General features: G+C 50.2%; 1 long non-coding RNA gene across 1 annotated transcript; it reads left to right on the top strand.

Moving 5' to 3' along the window:
* Positions 1 to 304: 304 nt before the first annotated feature.
* Positions 305 to 3,478, top strand: LOC146895172 (uncharacterized). Its single transcript, XR_015000741.2, has 3 exons — positions 305 to 455; positions 2,403 to 2,471; positions 2,557 to 3,478. It is a non-coding gene; the product is annotated as an uncharacterized LOC146895172 (long non-coding RNA).
* The last annotated feature ends 14,216 nt before the right edge of the window (positions 3,479 to 17,694 follow it).

Genomic DNA, 17,694 nt, shown 5'->3' with positions numbered 1-17,694 from the left:
GGATAGTTTCTTTTGTAAGGTTTATTTTATTTTCATTTAAGTATGTGGGCTGTTGGAATGTACAGGAGCCTTCAGAGGCCAGAAGAGGGCGTGGTACCCTCTGGAACTGGAGTTACAGGCAGTTATGAGTCATGAGACATGGGTGCTGGGAACTAAACCCTGTTCTCCGCAAGAGCAGCAAGCACACACTTGGTGAAAATTAATGAGACTGATCGTGGGCCAGGCCCCTCGGGGACTTTTCCTAACCAAGTCTTTACAATCACCCTGTGGGAATAGCTCTGTGACAGGGAGGCAGAACTCCACACTGACCTGGAGTCAACCGAATCCACACTCAAGTTTTCTGCTGACCCCGTTGGTGTCTTGAGGCTTCACTACCTGATTTTGGGACTTCTTGACCCTGGGATATTGCTCGAAGCCCCAGAGTTGTGAGCTGCCCCTTCCCTCCCAAGTAAACGGTATGCCTTCCTAAAATGGGCAAAGTACTGGAGGGAGGGTAGATTCTGGAGCCAGATTGTGAGGGTTCATCAACCATCCGCTGTCTGTGTGCCCTGGCTTAGTCAATCTGTAAAGTGGACACATGTGGTCTTGTTAAGAGATTATCGAGCAAACCTCAGTCAGGTCTTTACACTTACACGGTAGTAAAGGGTTAACTGCCATTGGGCATTTATGGACCTCATTCTTCTCCAACATCCCTTCCCATTTCACCCTCATTCTTTTTTCTCTGAGGTTCAGGAAAGAAGTCTTGCTGAGACCTACAGGTGGGAGCCCCAAATTCAAGGGCAGGTCCACACACACACACTCGGTCCTCCCTGGAACTCTGGGCTCTGACTTCACCGCTGGCGGTGTTCGCCCTTCCGCCGCACCTGCCGGGCTTCTGCTGATCTGTCTTTTGCTCCATTAGGCAAGGCCGCGGCCCCAGAGCCACGCAAACCGCCCCGCGCCCTCGGAGTGCTCCAGCTGCCCGCGCCCGGCCGCCCCCGCCCAGGGAGGTGACGGCAAAGTGAATTAGCGCGCAGCCGAGGGCGCGGGGGGCGCCGAGGTGCCCGGCAGCTCCGCGGGCGCAGCACTTCCCGGCCTGATATTTGCACAAAGTGCTCTCAGGGCTCTTTACATTTGCTTTTGCCCGCGGAGTTAGCGTTTCCGCCAAGCGCGACTTCTCCAAAGGGCGCCCGCGCCTGTGTTTGAGCAGCGGCCGTCCAGACTCGCCTGCCTGCAGCCCGGGTCCCCGCACCCCCTCCATCTTGCTCGTCCCGCTAGGTTCTTTGCATCAGCATACATCCCCTATACCACTCTGGTCCCGTCAGGTCTTTCCAGTTTCTGTTCATTTCCTCCTCCTCTCTCTAGGTCTCTCTCCCTGTGGGTCCTCTCTTCTCCTGCAGCTATCTGTATTTTCCTACCGCTCTCCCCACACCCTCATTCACCAGTCTCAGCTGCCCCTCACATTCCTGCTCTTGTTGCCTCCTCGGTGGCTAGGCTGGATCCTTCAAGGCACCTAAAGGGTCACTGGAGACCTAGGAAAACGGAGAAAGGTTCCCGTCTCCCAGTCAGCGCCCTGCACCTCTGTGACAAAACTGGCTGAGCCCCCTTACTGCCTGCCTCTCCAAGCTAAAGTGTTTCCTTGGGGCCCTTGGGATTCCTGGGACTCTTGGGCTGGAGACCGGTGGAGAGTTACCGCGGAACACACCCCAGAACCCTAAGACTGCCCTTCACTGGGTTACATGTTGCAGTGATTGGCAGAGCACACAGTGCACCTGGTGATGGCAAGGCCCCTGGGGATGCTTTTGACTGCCCCGGTCGTAGCATTACAAACCTGAGCCAGTGCGGCCATTACAAGCCTCGGTGCCATGCTTGGCAGGGTTCTGGGGATCAAACTAATGCCTCGTGGTTGCAAATCCCCTAACTGCCTTACCAGCTGAGCTACCGCCCTAGGCCTCAGCGGCAGCCTAGCACTCTAGTGGGGTTCTGAAATACTTTATGCACGCCTTTGCTTTAGCACAATAAATTCCAGTGTTATTTTTTTGTCTCTAAGAAAAGTTGTTTCTTCTGTAAGCATAATTTCAATCATGGGTTAAATATTTGTTTTAAATGACTGTAAGTACTCTATCACTACTAGAGCGGGCTTCCTCAGAGAGAACGGCTACCGAGAATCTGAAAAGAGCCTCCTTAATGTTTTGATTGTTTCTGTGGAGTCATTTGATCAATTAGGTAATCATTTCCAGTATAAAACCTGATATTAAAAAATATTCTTCCAGAGGCAATTGAAGTTTCTCATTAAAACATTGGAAAGGGTTTTTATTTGGATGTTCCATGCAAACTCAATATTTAATATATTCTCTAGTACTTTGTATTTTGTTTTTCTTATCATAATTATATTTTATAAAGAAAGCGTAATTAATTTTTAGATGCCTCTCAAAAGAGCTGCACGAGGTCTGTGGAAGAAAGAACAGATCGGGCGATGAATTGGCTTTTAGGTGAGATTTTAGCAGCGAAGGCGATGTTTTCTGAGGCGCTGTGTGCGCTTGGAGATCAGAGAGGGTTTTGTTTTTTGTTTTTCAGAAATTAGAGCCGTGAGTGGCCTTGGCTAACCCAGACCTGATTCTGCTCCAAAAGAGATGGACTCTGTCTCTGGGTCACAGTGTTGGCTGCATCTCAGACAGGCATGGCACCCATCAACCTTGCTTGAGCCCAGCTGTCGGAGGCGGAACGCAGGACAGCAGCATCCCGGAGTCAAGCACAGCAGAGGTTTTGCTCCCTCGCTCAGGACTTGCTCCTAAACGGAGTGTCCTGGAGATATGATCACCCCGGTGCATTCAGAAATGTGGGCACATTGACCTGGCGGGTGTCTGCTGACCGGAAGGGGATCTGGCAGTAGAAGGCAGGCTCTACCCTTCCTGCCTGTGTGACCGAGGGCCATGTCTCATCAGTTAGTCTCTTTGGCGCCACTTTCCACGTTGGCTGCAGGATTGTAAGGACCAAATAGGAATATGTATGTCAAAAAAAAAAATGCTGCCAATTGTAAAGTGTGGTGAACATGGACAGGGTTGTGATCATTGCTGTCTGCAGAGGCAGGGCCACTATGGCACCTACTAAGTCACGGGTGATCCTGAGTCCACGGCTAACCTTTTGGGAACTGTTCTGCAGTTAGAAGCCCCATGGGGGCTGGGTGACAAGGGCTGGGTGGTGAGCCACACTTGGCTCACGGTGGATGACTTCTTCTGCAGATCCAGCTCCAAAGCAACGTGCCTGCTAGCACAGCAGAGCCCCACACTTTCCATTCACTGAACAAACATTTGCTTATTTATTTTTAAATAGTGTCTCTTTCTTACCAATCCTAAAATAGTACATGCTCATTCTGGAACATTTAGGAATATAAATATGCTGAGAGAAAAATGTCAGCGTCACCCCCAAATCCTGCTGCGATGAATGAGCGTCAGACACAAACACAGCTCCCCATTCTTCTCTGTGTATGTTTCAGGAAAATGTCGCGTCATGATACAACACTTGCATTTCGTGATCTGCTTTTGAAAAATGGTAGCAGTAATCTATGACCATTTACTAGGTCATAAACTCTTCTATATCTACAGTATCATAAAAAAAATCACTGCCTAGCTATCCATTGTTAAACATTCTGGGTCGTCTGCTATGTACAGAGCCCTGAGTGAACCCCTTTCTGTCCCCTGGGAACTCCTCATCCTATAGAAGAGGTCAAATCACACCAAGACCGTCCAACCCACTGAGACACCAGGCAGATGTTTTGCCTTGCACTGGGTGGAGGTGGGGGACCAGGAAGGAGGGGTTAGTTCCAAAAGAGAGAGCAGGAAATGTACATTGGCCCAGAGGCTGACCAGGAGCTGCAGGCTGGATTGAAGCATGGGAAATGGACTTGACATTCTGGGTTTCAGAGAAGAGCATGTAACAGAGGGTGTGAACCCATCTTCAGAGGAATGATGGTACCACACTGTGTTCTCTGTGTGGAAGCTGGCACAGGGTGTATGATTTTGCATTAGAACTGACGACTTAAAACCTACTAACCCACTGGGAAGACGAAACTTCCTGCAGAGGAGGATTATCCTGGTGACCTTGGGAAAGTCACAGAAGCTCAAAGTGTGTCAAAATAGGAAGGGTTTAATTTTCTTCCACGTTCATATAATCTAGATGGATCATTGAGGCCCACTGTAGGCAGTGTGGTGATTTGAATAAGAATGCTCCCATAGGCTTGTATGTTTGACTTCTTGGGCCCTAGTTAGCAGAACTGTTTGAGAAGGATTAGGGAGTCCGGTCTTGTTGGAGGAGGTGTGTCACTGGCTTGGAGCTTCAAAAGCCCCCTAGCTTCCCAGGTGTGATCTTTCTGCCTCCTGCTTGTGGATCAAGATGTGAGCTCCCAGCTGCTGTTCAGACACCTGCCTCCTTACCTCTGCTCTGGGTTAAGCAATTCTTTTTTCTTCCTGGTCCCCAACTCCCAGAGTAAGGACCACCTAAGCATGCATCCATACACATACAATTATACAACCATGTAGCTCATCATCCATCCATTCATCCATCCATTTAATCCTCTATCCAATGAAACTTTGTGAAGTTGCCCTCTTGTGAGCCTCTCTACTATAGGCTAGTAGTATGTACATTAGTAGAGACAGAAATGAACAGGCAAATTCTGCACACACATACGGAATTCACAGCCTTTGAAAGAAAATAGCCGTCATATTTGTACATCTCATCCTCTGGACAGCATTTTTATGTGCTAGGCTAGGGCTGGCACTGGGAATGCAGAAATGAAAAAGGCTCCTGCTTCCCTCCCCAAGAGTTCACAGTCCAGCGAGGTGGACCCATGGATACAATCATCAAACCATCTGATTGATGCTAAAAAGAGAAATTGGTTGGCTGATTAATTGATATCCTGCTTTGTCCCATAAGAGATGGAGAAGATTTAAAGATCCGTAGATTAAGATTCTGAGATGTGTAGTGATGTGGAATGGCTTTGCAATTGTATTGCTTGGGTCACGGGGCCAGAGCACACCCTTATGGATGGGAGTGGGGTTTTCACAACAGGAAATGAAATGTCCATTGTTAGCCTTCTAAGAAAGATGTCATCCCTGCAGCAGGAAATGAGGGCTTGGGAAAGCGGGCCTTGGTAGGAGCTGGAGAAAAGGCTTTCTGCCCGAGGTGTGCTGGGACTGTCAGTTCTGGGTTCTGTAGTGTGGTGGTCCACTGAACATTTCTTGAGGCAGTGGGGTGCATTGGAAGGGGAGGGCTCCCAGATCATGTTGGAACCATGTAGGGAGAGGGGACCCAGAGCCCATCCTGAAAGGGAGGCTGGGGCAGAACTGCGCCTGGGTGCCTCTTCCTTCACTAAACACCAAGCAGACAATTGGAAGAGCACATTGGCGCCCCACAGAGGTAGAAGGGGAGACGCCAGCCACTAAACTGAGGCTGCAGAATAAATGAGAACATGTAACCACCTGCTTATCACTGACTCACCTGCCCTTCAGCAGAGCATCTTTAAAAGTCATAGACTGGCCTCTGCTGGTTGGGGGAGGGGCAGAGAAGATACAGTCCTCATGCTTGCCTCCCATGAAGATATTTGAATTATGGAACAAACCATTGATTCAAAAATGTATGTGTGTGCGTGTTTGTTTTGTTTTTTGAGACAGGGTTCTATCTAGCCCAGGCTGGCTTATGCAGCCAAGAATAACTCCTGATCCACCTGCCTTCCCCTCCCAAGTGTTAGAATTATAGGTAAGCGCTGCTATACCTAAGTTGCGTGTTTTCTGGGGATCAGACCCAATACTGACTTGCTTCATGCATGCTAGGCAGGCACTCTACCACCTGAGCCACATTCCTAACCCTGACGCCAAAACCGGGAAAGGAAACTGGCAAGAAGAAACACATCAGATGCTTAATGAGAAGCCTCTGTTGACATCAGGTTGACTCCGTTAATGGCTAAATTCATATAAATTGCTTGACATCTGAAATCAGTACACAGATTTGATTTTTCTCTTTTCTCAAGAACCTTGAAGAATGCACAGGATAGCAGAAAAATCATCGCAAAACATAAATATCAGCTACTCATAACTAAAGCATTTCAAAAGCCAAATTACAAAAATCTTTTCAAAATATTTAATAGCAAGAAATTACCGTGGTGTATGAGTGTGCTCCAAGACACATGTTTGGGCAGGGCTGCTTCAAAAAACAGAAATAATATGAATCTTTCAAAGGTTCTGGTTTCAGGTAAGGCTGCTGTGTGGGAAGTTCTGAGAGCTTCATTCACACCACGGCCTGTGTGACTCCCACCAAAGTACTGCAACACACAGCCTGGGTGGCTATACAAGGTGACCCTGAGCACAGAGGTGTGTACGTTGGGGTGGGGGTGGGGATTGGACTAGCTGTTTAGAGGTCAAAGAAGGCATGGGACAATCTCTAGGGAAGGTTGCTTTGTCCAGGGAGCAAAGCAATGCTACAGCAGAAAGGGCAGAGCCCACAAACACTCCAGCACTAGCACTTGGTCTTGGCTTGCAGTGAGCGCACAGGCTAGCCGGGAGAAGGCCCTGCACACAAAGAGCTGAAGTCAGAGGCTGTAACTGTGACAAAGGCTACAGCAGTCGCCAGAGCAAGGGCAGTGGGGGTGGGGGGTGGGGGAAGAGGGAGGAAGTAATCCCAAATGAAAGGTCTGGAGTCCTGCATAATCAGACTTGATGCACAGCGAGCTTCAGAGCTCTGCGGGAATTTATTCAGGCGCTGAGCCAGAGGTGGCCGGCATAGGATCCAGGGCACTCTGGAGGTCTCTGGGAGTGTTTAGCCAGCATGCTCTGCTGGCCCTTTCCCTGCTGAAAGATGTCAGCCATCAGGTGCTGTTAAATGCGATCTGGACAAAACCTCACTGGACAGGGGAGCAGGGTGTGACTGGAAGCAAGGGTGTTCAAAGGGGTTCAACCTTTTTTTTTTTTTTCCAGCCTGACACCAGCTTGGCAGAGCATGTGGCTTCAGGGAGCTGTCCTGCTGTCTTAGAACTGTCCCCACCCCCAGGGCTTCTTGATCACAAATGCCCCCCCACACACACACATAAACCAGCTTCCTTGTTTATATTACAGATCTCTGAAACCTCTCCTGGTGGAGAAACAGTGTGCAGGTATTTAAAGAAACTGGCCCAAGGGGAGCTGGTGTTGCGATTCCAATTCAGAACTGGGCAGGGCCTAGAGGTGGCCAGGACCAGCCAGCCCCTCACTGGAGGAGCAAAGGCATTTTTATCCCTTTTCTAACTGGTAAGGGAATGAAGACAATGAGGCATTTCAAGGTCAGGACAAGGTCACCCTGTATTAGGGGAGCCAGAATCTCAACCCTGGCCTGTCTGATGTAGTGGTGGAGGGAACACTTGAAGGTGTATTATTGTTGGGAGGGTCTGAACTTGCTGGGTGAGAGAGGAAAGATTTTAGGGTCTAAGGGACCATGGTAGATGAGCCACTTATGTGGAACAGTTTGTAAGAAATCTCTCACGACGGGGAGACTGCTCAGTTGATCAAGTGATTGCCTTGCAAATCTAAGGACCTGAGTCCGAGCCGCAGCACCCACATAGAAACTGAACATGAGGGACTGCAGAGATGGCTCAGTGGCTAAGGGCCCTCCTGCAGAGAACCAGGGTTCCTGCAGGTACCAGCGCCTACCCGGCAGCTCACAGCTGTCTGCAACTCCAGTTCCAGGGGAACCAATGCTCTCTTCTGGCCTCTGTGGGCTCCTGCATGTACCTGGCATACATAAACCACACTGGCAAACGTACATATTCATTAAGAAAGGAAGGAAGGGAGGGAGAAAGAGAGAGAGGGAGGGAGGAAGGAAGGACTTGTTGGACAGGAACCTACCCTTAATCCACTGGACTGGGAAGGTAGAGACAGAATTCCCAAGGATGGCTGGCTAGCTGATCTAGAATTCAGGGAGCTCCAGATTCAGTGAACAACCTGTCTCAAACAATAAAATAGAGAATGTGACTGAGAAAAACACCCAACACAGACCCCAGCCTCTACACGCATATGCATACACACCTACATACATGTGTATGCCTGCAAACCAGTTTTCCATTGCAGCGCTTTGCTTAGTCTCAGATCATTCACAACATGAGATAGGCCTGTCTGACCCTAGTAAGGTTAGCGCTGAAGCAGGAGGCGAATAAGTGAGGTGTCCAAAGCCACTCGCTTAACCAACTTACAGGCAAAGGATCACTAGAGCCCAGAACACTGAGACGAGGTGAGGCTAGTACCATTTCCCAGAGGCAGATACCTTCCAGCAGGTGAAGCACCTTGTCTGGAGTCCCCTCTGCCTTCCATCCTGGAAGTTAGTTCCCAGGAACTCCCACTTCATTGATAAAAGCCCCGTGCTTCCCACAATTCCACACTCCCAGATCAATCGTTCCTAGTCTTGCCACAGAGGCCCCTGTCGCCACTAGATTACTTTTAAGGTTTTCAATAATTCTGTGCAGAGACAGAGCAGCATAAAGCACAGCTAAAAATATCATTTTTCTGTAGCTGTCATAACAACATTTGGGCTAATTGATTCTCAATAGAATAATGACATCCAGTATGTAGTGAGAAATATTCATGAAGAGATCTGTGAAATCCTCGAGGTGCCGGGCCGCGCAGCCCAGGACAGCGGGAGAAGGCTGCTGCCTCGACGGCGCTTGCGCAGCACTGCCGCACTGCACGTGGTGGGCGAGGCCTGACTGCCAGCCAGCCTGCAGGACTGTCTTTGGACATCAAAGAGCTTTAGTCACCGAGGACCGGGCTCCCAACCCCCGAGGCTGCTTTAATCAGAGCAAGGTGATGAAAAGATTAGAGGGTATGATTTATGGGGCGAGATTAGCATCTGAGGAGTCGAGGGGGAGAAAAGAGAAGTCTCTCCAAGAAGTTGAGATAACAAAGGCTGCGGGAGGAGCAAGAGAGGTGGGGGGGGAAGGAGAGGAGGCGGCTGCAAGGCTGGGCTTGAGTCTTGAGTGGACTAGGGGAAGCAGGAGGCGGTGAAGGGTGGGCAGAAGGGAAGGGAAAGGCTGCCAGCTCCACCCCCATCTGCAGAGACACCTTGACTTCCTTGCACTTTGGGACAGCTGAGGGTTCCAGAGCGTTCTTGGAAAAACTGCCTCAGGAAGCTTTCTGGTGGGTTCAGCAAGAAGGAAGGCCAGTCCGGGCATCCTTGAGGGCAGTGTGCGGATTGAGGGGTGCTCTGGCCTGGTCTTCAGGCTGGCATCTCTAATGCTCAGGGTACTAGTACTCTATGACCCATGGCCGACCTGGCTTACACGAGAAGCACACTGCGTGCAGCTTGAAGGTTTGCATGTGTCTGTGGGGTGGTGTGCCCACACGACTCCCGTGTTTCGAGCCGGAGATCCACGTGGGGCACATTTTATCCTCACTGAAGCCCGGGGAGGCAGGGACTCTTGTTATTGCATTTTTGCAGAAAAAGCAAAGCCGAGATGCAAAGAGCTTATGAATTCTACCAAGTCACATTGCTTCTAAGTAGCTGAGCTGAAACTGGGGCTTAGGTTTGTTCCACCAGCAAAACCCACAGAAAGAAGAGGAGCAGGGGTGTGTGAAGAGGTGGGACCCGTGAGGTTTGTGTCTACTGGGTGCACAGTGAGGTGTGTCCCTGTGTGCACCCTTCGGGAAGCTAAGTTTGCATCGTGGGTGGCATGTCAGATGGGTGTGTCTGCAAGACATTGCAGCAATCTTATTGATCTAGTACTGCACCCCACAAGAGACACCCCACACTGAGAGCCTTTATTTTCCCCCCAAGGTTTATGGGCCTCTAGGTTTAAGTGTGAGCCCCCAGTTACAGCCATGTTCAGCTGGTTCTCTTGTTCTCCCGCCTGTATGACTCCTGCCCTTGCTTAGCCTTGTCTGATACGTCTGGGAGATGCTGGGGTGACCGCCATGAGGTATAAGGTTAGTCTGGTCTAGTCTCCAGATTCCTGCGTCCTAGAAGTAGCCAAGGCTGGTACATCACCCTGCCTATATTGATGAGCCACCTGTGCCAAGAACTTTAAGACTGGTCCCGAGGAAGGTGCCCACAATATGCAAACCTTTGGATGTCACAGAACAATTCTCTAGAAGGACGGAACTCTGTCTCCTGTTCACCACTCGGTGCCGGGAACATAACAGCTGCTCCACAAAGAGGCATCATATGTTTTCTGAACAGGCCACCCACACTTCATAATCTGGTACCTGAAATTGCTCCTTCACCTTCCTTCTGCCTGCTGCTCACTCTCTTGACAAGGCCTAGAGGTCAGGAAGCCCTGGGGGACCAATATCCAAGACAAATACTGTGTTTGCCTCCCATCCCTGCAGACAGAGTTTCACGCGCCTCTGTCCTTCCTAGACATCCCTGTCCATCCGCGAACAGAACTTATCATGGACAATAGTTTATGGAGCCTAAGCACTGACCCCTTGTTACGGGACGAACACACTGCTAAGGTGCTCATGGTGCTCTCCTTATCCATGTTCTTCTGGTGAGGAATCTGCAGCGGAAACAGACACCATCCTTCCCACGGTCACACACAGCAGGCGGAGAGGTGCAGATCCAGAGGCGAAGTCGGACCTGGATGATGTTGTTGCCGTACTCACTGTCTCCTCCACTCTGGTCTGAATCCCAGCCAGATGGGGTCTGAGCTGAGACTTCTGGTGTGCACAGGCCGTTAGCCTCTGCTCAGCAGGTGGAAGAGTTGTCCTTCCAACTCCAGATGCAGGACACAAACTGAGAGCGGTCAAGCCACTTGCAAAGGGTCAGATAGGTATTGAGAAAACGAAACTAGAGTTTGAATCCAGATCTTCCAGTATAGCTCTTAACCACAGGGAAGAGGGAAGGAGGGAGGGAAGGAGGGAGGGAGGGAGGGAGGGAGGGAGGGAGGGAGGGACACTGCTAATGGTATACATTTCAGAGTTGAGTGCCAGGGTCCTGGAGGAAATCAGAAATCCCAGTACCTGAAGGACCCAAGAGAAGGCCCCTAGCACATGAATAGGCATGCTTGGGGTTAGCCCTTCACCATGAGCCTTGCTGAACAATGTCCATATTGTATATTCCCTAGGGACGAGAGTCATCAGGACACTATCCACTGACTTCTCATTGATCTGGGAGGGCTGAGGCTCTCCCCACCAATAGTGGGCTTGCCTCATGATCAGAATGCCATCTCTATCCAGAGGTCATCTGTCACTAAAAAGAAGGGAGGCAAAAAGGATTTGACAGTACGTATCCAGACCCTGCTGCTCCTCAGTCAGGTGATTCGGGGCTAGCACATGCTTCCTCACGCCTTAGTTTCCTCATGCATGAAATGGCACTTATCCTTCCTGTCTGGAGCCTCTGTGGTCCAGCTTCACCTCTGTGAGCACACGCCATGAATGCAGCAGGGTGGGAAAGGGGAGGTGACACGTTCCCCCTGAGGCGTGGACTCCGGAGATCAGGCAGGAAGTTTGGGAGTGAGCTTGTCCTGAGTCCCAGAGCGCAGCCCTTCTGCATCCGCTAGGGAAGGCTGTTCCCACTTCTTCAGATGACTCATTTCACCCTCCATTCCTGATTTGTTGCTGCTTTTTCATAGATTCACTTTTGACCATTGACCATTGAGAGAGGGCCTAGGGGAGACACTGAGCCAAGTGCTTTGTGGATTCCAATAGCTCCAAGAGACCCTGACATGTCTGAGGAGATGGGGTACATACATAATTACTAGGCTAGGAAGCAAAGGGAGGCTGGCCTCATTAGTGGACTGGAGGAAATTTCTGACTGGGAGACAATCTGGAGACCCGTGTCCAGGAAGGATCAGCCTTGGAGAAGTGGGAGGAGCCTTGAAGGTGGTAAACACATTGTCATGCAAGAGGTGGATCTTCCAGGTAGATGGTAGTTCATGAGTTTGAATTTAGCCACATTTATGCACACGATGTAATAATGACTTAGAAATTTGAATAAGGAACAGCTATGGGGAAGGGGAGGCGTTCTGCCCTCCACTACACTTGAAAGACAAGGGGAGAGATGGATCCTGCCATATTAGGTTCTCCGGGCCTTCCCACTGAGCATCACCCTGAGAGTAATTCTACTGTTGCAAGACACGAATCCTTTATGTAACGTAGACATCACATCCAGTCAGCAGCTTCATGTGGTGCTTAACCCAAAGAAAAGTGATTGGTTCCAATGACCCGCTGCCTCGGACTTGGAGAGGGATGGTGTCTCGGTCCCCCTCCTAAGGGATTTGTAAGGGTAATTTTGACCGTGCCTGGTTTCCCCTTTATATGCGGACTTTAAATACCACCTCTACATCACACAGACGACTGCCGTGGGAGCAGCGCGGCACAGGCATGGCGCTGGGTACAGCTGGGATGTGCGGGAACATAATTAGAGGGCTCCGTGACTGTTAAGGGCCCGTTGGATTCCAAGAGCTGGTGAGTCGGCTGTGATCTTTGGAATCCTCATTAGAGATTCTCTCCAGAGCCTGGGGCTCTGCTTTTGCTCGTCTTTAATAATGGCAAATCTTCATGCTTTGAGGTTGGATTTGATTTCGGGAAACAACCACAAGAGGCATTTGGAGCCCAGCCTGGTGGAAGAACAAGCTGGAAAATGTGCTTCTGGTTCAATGGGAGGTGTAACTGTAATTGGCACATGGGGATTGCCAAGTTCAGGTAGAAGCCAGAGCAGGCAACCCCAGGGGGAGCACCGAGTGCCTTTGGGGAATGCCAGCTGGGTACAGGAAGAGATTCTGCTGTCCTCTAGCTTGGCATACGGGCTTCTCCTGCAGCCCGACCTGACTCTGTCTCTTCCCACAGCTCCATTTCCAGAATTTTCTCATGCACTTGAAAGTTAGCAAGTGCAGGTTCCAGTTAGAAGCTGAATTGGGGCAGGGAGGGACTGTGTGAGCCATTTTTGGTACTCTGAGACCCCAAAGGTCTCAGTGAGGACATCCTCAACAGCCCAATGGCTAGATGCGGACTAGAAGAGGAATGAGAGACGGCCTTGCTTTCAGGATGCCAGAACTACAGCCTTCACCCAGGGCATCCACCCGAGAGCCCCGATATCCTGAAAGGTCCCATGAGCTAGAGGCACAGTGACAGAGTTGGGACCCCCACAGGAATCGAGACACAGCTTTCTTCACCTTCTCTGTCTACCACCTGGGACTGTTGGCCTAACTCAATGAGTTGACCATCATCCACATCTCACACAGACGCAACAGTGAGCTCTTTTTCTGGGTGACTTCCTCACTGACTCTGGAGATCCTTCCCCTGGGAGAGACAAGTTCCCCAAGCAAGGACTATTCTAAGCTGTAGTGACAGAGTTGCTGAGGGGGGTGGCATCGAAGTGTGTGCTTCACGATCATTCGTAACAGTGTGCAAGGATGGTCCACCTTCTCATATCATCCTAAGAGGGGGTGAAGGGGACTCCTGAACAACGGAGGCTCCCCCACAGATCCTAAATTAGGCACAAACTGTACCCAAACACCTGTTTCACAGAGATCCTTTATTAAGTAGGGAAGAAAAGTTAAAGTGGCTGCTTTCTGACTCCGGCAGAAAAACAGTAGCAAATGACCTTGCAGGTTTAATTTTAAGAGGAGAAGAAGGGGAGGCCTGTGTTAGAATGGGCTAGGATGCGGTGGTAAAGACGATAGGGGATGAGGGAGAAGGGGGAAGGGACAAGGAAAAGGAGAAGGGAGTATTTGTCCCAGGGGGACAAAGGACTGCCTCTGGATAAGGGGAGACAGGTGTGGCGCATGGGCAAATGGCAGTTTATAAAAGTAAAATGGGAAACCCTGTGTTAGGATGAGGTGTTTAATTTTAATTAGGCATGTTCATTAGGTGAACCAAAGGGGGCTTCTGATTGATGAACCTTGGTGGTCAGCCTCAGGAGGAAGAAGTGACCAAATAAGGGAAGAGACCTTGGTGGCTAGCTTAGGAACATAATCCAACAGTTTTTAGCAAGGTAGAGGGGATGGGGGAGAAGAGCAAGGCCTGCCAGAGCCACATGCTTGAGTGGGCTAGGTCCCTTCAGGGGGGCCAAAGGCTTTGAGCTCCAAAGAGTGTAACATGACGGCCGGCTTGTTGGGGTTTCTGTCCTGCCCAGTACCCCACAGACGACAAGTCCCAAAGAAAATCACATAGAGTCTACATTAGGCTATAAACTGATTGGCCCATTAGCTCAGTATTCTTATTAACTAATTCTTACATCTTACGGTAACCCATAATTCTTGTCTGTGTTAGCCATGTGGCTCAGTACCTTTTCCAGCGGGGCAGGTTACATCTTGCTTCTCTGTGGTCTGGACAGGAATGGAGGAATGGGCTTCCTCCTTCCTAGCCTTCTCCTGTTCTCATCGCCTTGCCTCTACTTCCTGTCTGGTTGACCCGCCTATACTTCCTACCTGGCCAATCAGCATTTTATTAAAATACATGATTGACAGAATACAGATAATTCTCCCGCACCAGAAGAGCCTAAAATATGGCGCACCCGAGGAGGAAGCTCACACCCATGACAGCACCCCCATATCACCCCACAGACACACCCTGCTTGCCCCCTGAGACAACGTGTGCTTATCCACACCTCACATCCACAAACACTCAACCTACAGGGATGCCAGTGTACACCTTCCCCCTTATCCCAAAGAGCCTGCACGTGATGGTCATGCCTCTTCCAGCTCAAATGCACCAAGTCACGTGCTCTTTCCTCCAGGCTCCTGGGGAACCCTGAGACTTGGAGGACTGACTGAGAGCCCTGTATGAAGGCCTGTCTCCTGTTGCAAGCAAAATGGTATAGGATCAAAAGAACAGCCATGGGGATGGCTCAGAAGGTCATGCAAGCCTGAAAACCCAAGATTCTCCCCTGAACCTCACCTAGAGGTGGGAGGGAAGTGCAGACTTCACACAGTTGTCCCTTGACCTCCACATATGAGCCATAGTGCCTGTGCCCATGCACGACATACTAGCAATAACTTTCAAGTGCCAGTCTTACAATCCAGACTTACAATCTTACAATGAGCCCTGCAGTCTTGGGTGAGTCCATTCTCCATGCCACACTTCATCTCTCTGTAGGGTGGACTCCAGAAGGACTCCTACTACACAATCTCATCGCGAGGGGAGGCTAACGGAGGAGCGTGCTTTGCTTTTGTAAAGTCTGAGAAAGGACTCATCGCCACAACCATTATCATTTCCAGTTGGGGAGCAGGATCTGCAGCAGCCCGTCAGACGAGTGGGCCGTGAAAACCCACCCTGGATAGGTCAAGGCATTTGTCCCTGCCACACCTGGACCAGTACCTCACTGTCCAGCCTCAGGTGGCTCAGCACTTCTGATCCAGGAGATCTGAGATTTGCTTTAGAGGTGGAGCCTGGTCAGTGAGGACCCAGAAATGGCCAGGCGATTCCCAAAAGGACTTTACATAATCAATGCCGCATCTATTACAAAACATCTATATGCAAAGATGACTCTTGCCCTAGCTGATGAAAAAGTGACTATTGGCAAATCCCTGACAAATGTTTCTGGGATGTAAGGAGTTTGGGGAAGGTAAAGAGGGTAGTAGAAGGGGCGATGGTGGTGCCTTCCATTTCCAAGAGAAGGTACACTGGTGGTCCAGGGACCAGAGTAAGTGGGCAGGGAGGATGAGGAGCAGCCCAGCAGAGTGCTCCCTTCAAAAAGCCTCCCAGGAAGGTGGCATGGGGTCACCAGTGGCTGAAGGGACATGCAATTGAAAGATGTGTAGATTATACTGCAAAGGAGCCAATGGACCTCCACATGCCATGGCTTTCCTGTAACTGCTTAAGAAACAAGCAGTTCCAATAAAACAGCCAGGGTAAGGAGAAGGGGTAGAGTGGGGTGGGTGATGCACAGGCAGTGGCTGGGAAAACAACGAGCAAAGCAATTCTTACTTCTCACGAGGAGAACTTTCCCAGCTTCAGCGAGCTAGTGAGACTGGGAAACAGAATTGGGCTTGGGGTGCATCTGACACTCAATAGGGTAGAGATGGGTTCTTGAGTTGGGAGACCCAGATGCTCTCCTGACAGAAGAGATTGAGATGGTAAATGATAGATAGATAGATAGATAGATAGATAGATAGATAGATAGATAGACTGTGTGTGTGTGTGTGTGTGTGTGTGTGTGTGTGTGCGCGCGCGCAAAATCAGTAAAGGGAAGACCAGGTTTATAATTTTTGATTTTTGTTTTGTTTGCTTGTTTCTTTTATTTTTCGAGTCAGGGTTTCTCTGTGTAGCCTTGAATGTCCTGGAACTTGCTCCGTACACCAGGCTGGCCTCGAACTCAGATCTGTCTGCCTCTGCCTCCTGAGTGCTACGACTGAAAGTGATGGGGCTAAGGATGAGGGCATCTGTACAAGCAGAAGTTCTCTGACAATGGGTGTAGATATGCACATATTATCCCAAGGAGAGGAACCATCGCAATTCGTCATGTTTCCAGGGTAGCCAGACTTCAAACACACGAGCAAATGCAATTAAAGACCATTGTTCCAAGGTTCAATTCCACCCCTGCCCCTTTTTAACTGTGTGGCTTTGAGTAAGTTACCAATCACCTTACATCTTTTTTTTTTTTAATTCCATCTACAAAGAGGGACTAGTAATAAAGGATTGTTGATGATGATATGGGATTGCCAAGTATCTTGTGTATGGTTGACCCACAAACGGACTTTTCTTAAACACACCGGCATAAAGTTCATCTAATTCTCTCGGAGATAAGGGGTCAGAAGGAAACATCTTTAGCTTGTACTTGGGCACAGTGCAAAGGTGGGTGGGCCCTTGGGGGTGGAACTGGACCTGGCGTACAGAGTCAAGGCTGCTGGCAGGAAGGCAGGTCTGGGAGCTCCTTGCCCTGCACCCTCCACCGGGCAGTTTGTATGCAGCCGGTGTTGCGAGAGTGTGTCCCCAAGAGGGGAGGGCTGCTCCATAAGACTGATTTGTTGCTGCTGAACCTCATTAATCAAATCTTACCGGAGAGAGCCTCCTGCAGCTGCTGGCAGGTCAGCGTCGGGGAGATAAGTGATGTAGCTAGACCCAGCGAGGGGGAGAGATGAGGCGGTCATAAGTCTTGACGGTGGCAGGCTCCGAGGCAGGAGCTCTCAGCCTGGCGTCCTCGGAGCCTGGGGCAAATCTCTATGGGCAGGGCAAAATTCTTCCTCCCTAGGGATGCTCTGGAGAAATGGGAGCTGGACTGGGATGCAGCTAAGAGGGGAACCCCTGGGAAACGGGAGTTCCGTGGATTGACAAATGAGTAAAGGTCACCCCATATTTGTGAGGCCTCTGGCCTCCGTGTGTCCAGGAGAGCACCCACACAGTTCCCCAGTTGCACCCTTGGTTAGTCCCCACGCACAACCCCATTGCCTGAAAGCAGAGCTTCCACTAAACATGAGCATCGATCCCTCTGCTTCTGCTCAGTGGGATGAATTACCTTGATGCTTTGAACCCCAGAGTTCCTGTGGTAAATGCAGCAGGAAGCACCTGTACCACTGCCTGCCATCCTCATTAGCAATTCTGGGATGTAGTTACCACACCGTCCAACAGACCTAGAAACTGGGCTGAGCATTCAGGAGCATGGGGTCAGGGGATGGGCTCTCAGTGGTTGTTCAGGTGGTGTGTCTAGGTGTTGGGGCAGGAGGCCTGAATACTTCCTGGAGGGGAGGGGAGGTCTCTGTCCTGAAGTACTGGCCCAGGTTTAGTGCTAATGTAATTGTTTACTTGGGCCAAAGGGCAT

The sequence above is a fragment of the Myodes glareolus genome, chromosome 3 (genome assembly GCF_982192425.1).
Source record: "Myodes glareolus chromosome 3, mMyoGla1.1, whole genome shotgun sequence".
Classification (NCBI taxonomy): domain Eukaryota; kingdom Metazoa; phylum Chordata; class Mammalia; order Rodentia; family Cricetidae; genus Myodes; species Myodes glareolus.
This window is presented reverse-complemented; position numbering and strand designations above follow the sequence as displayed.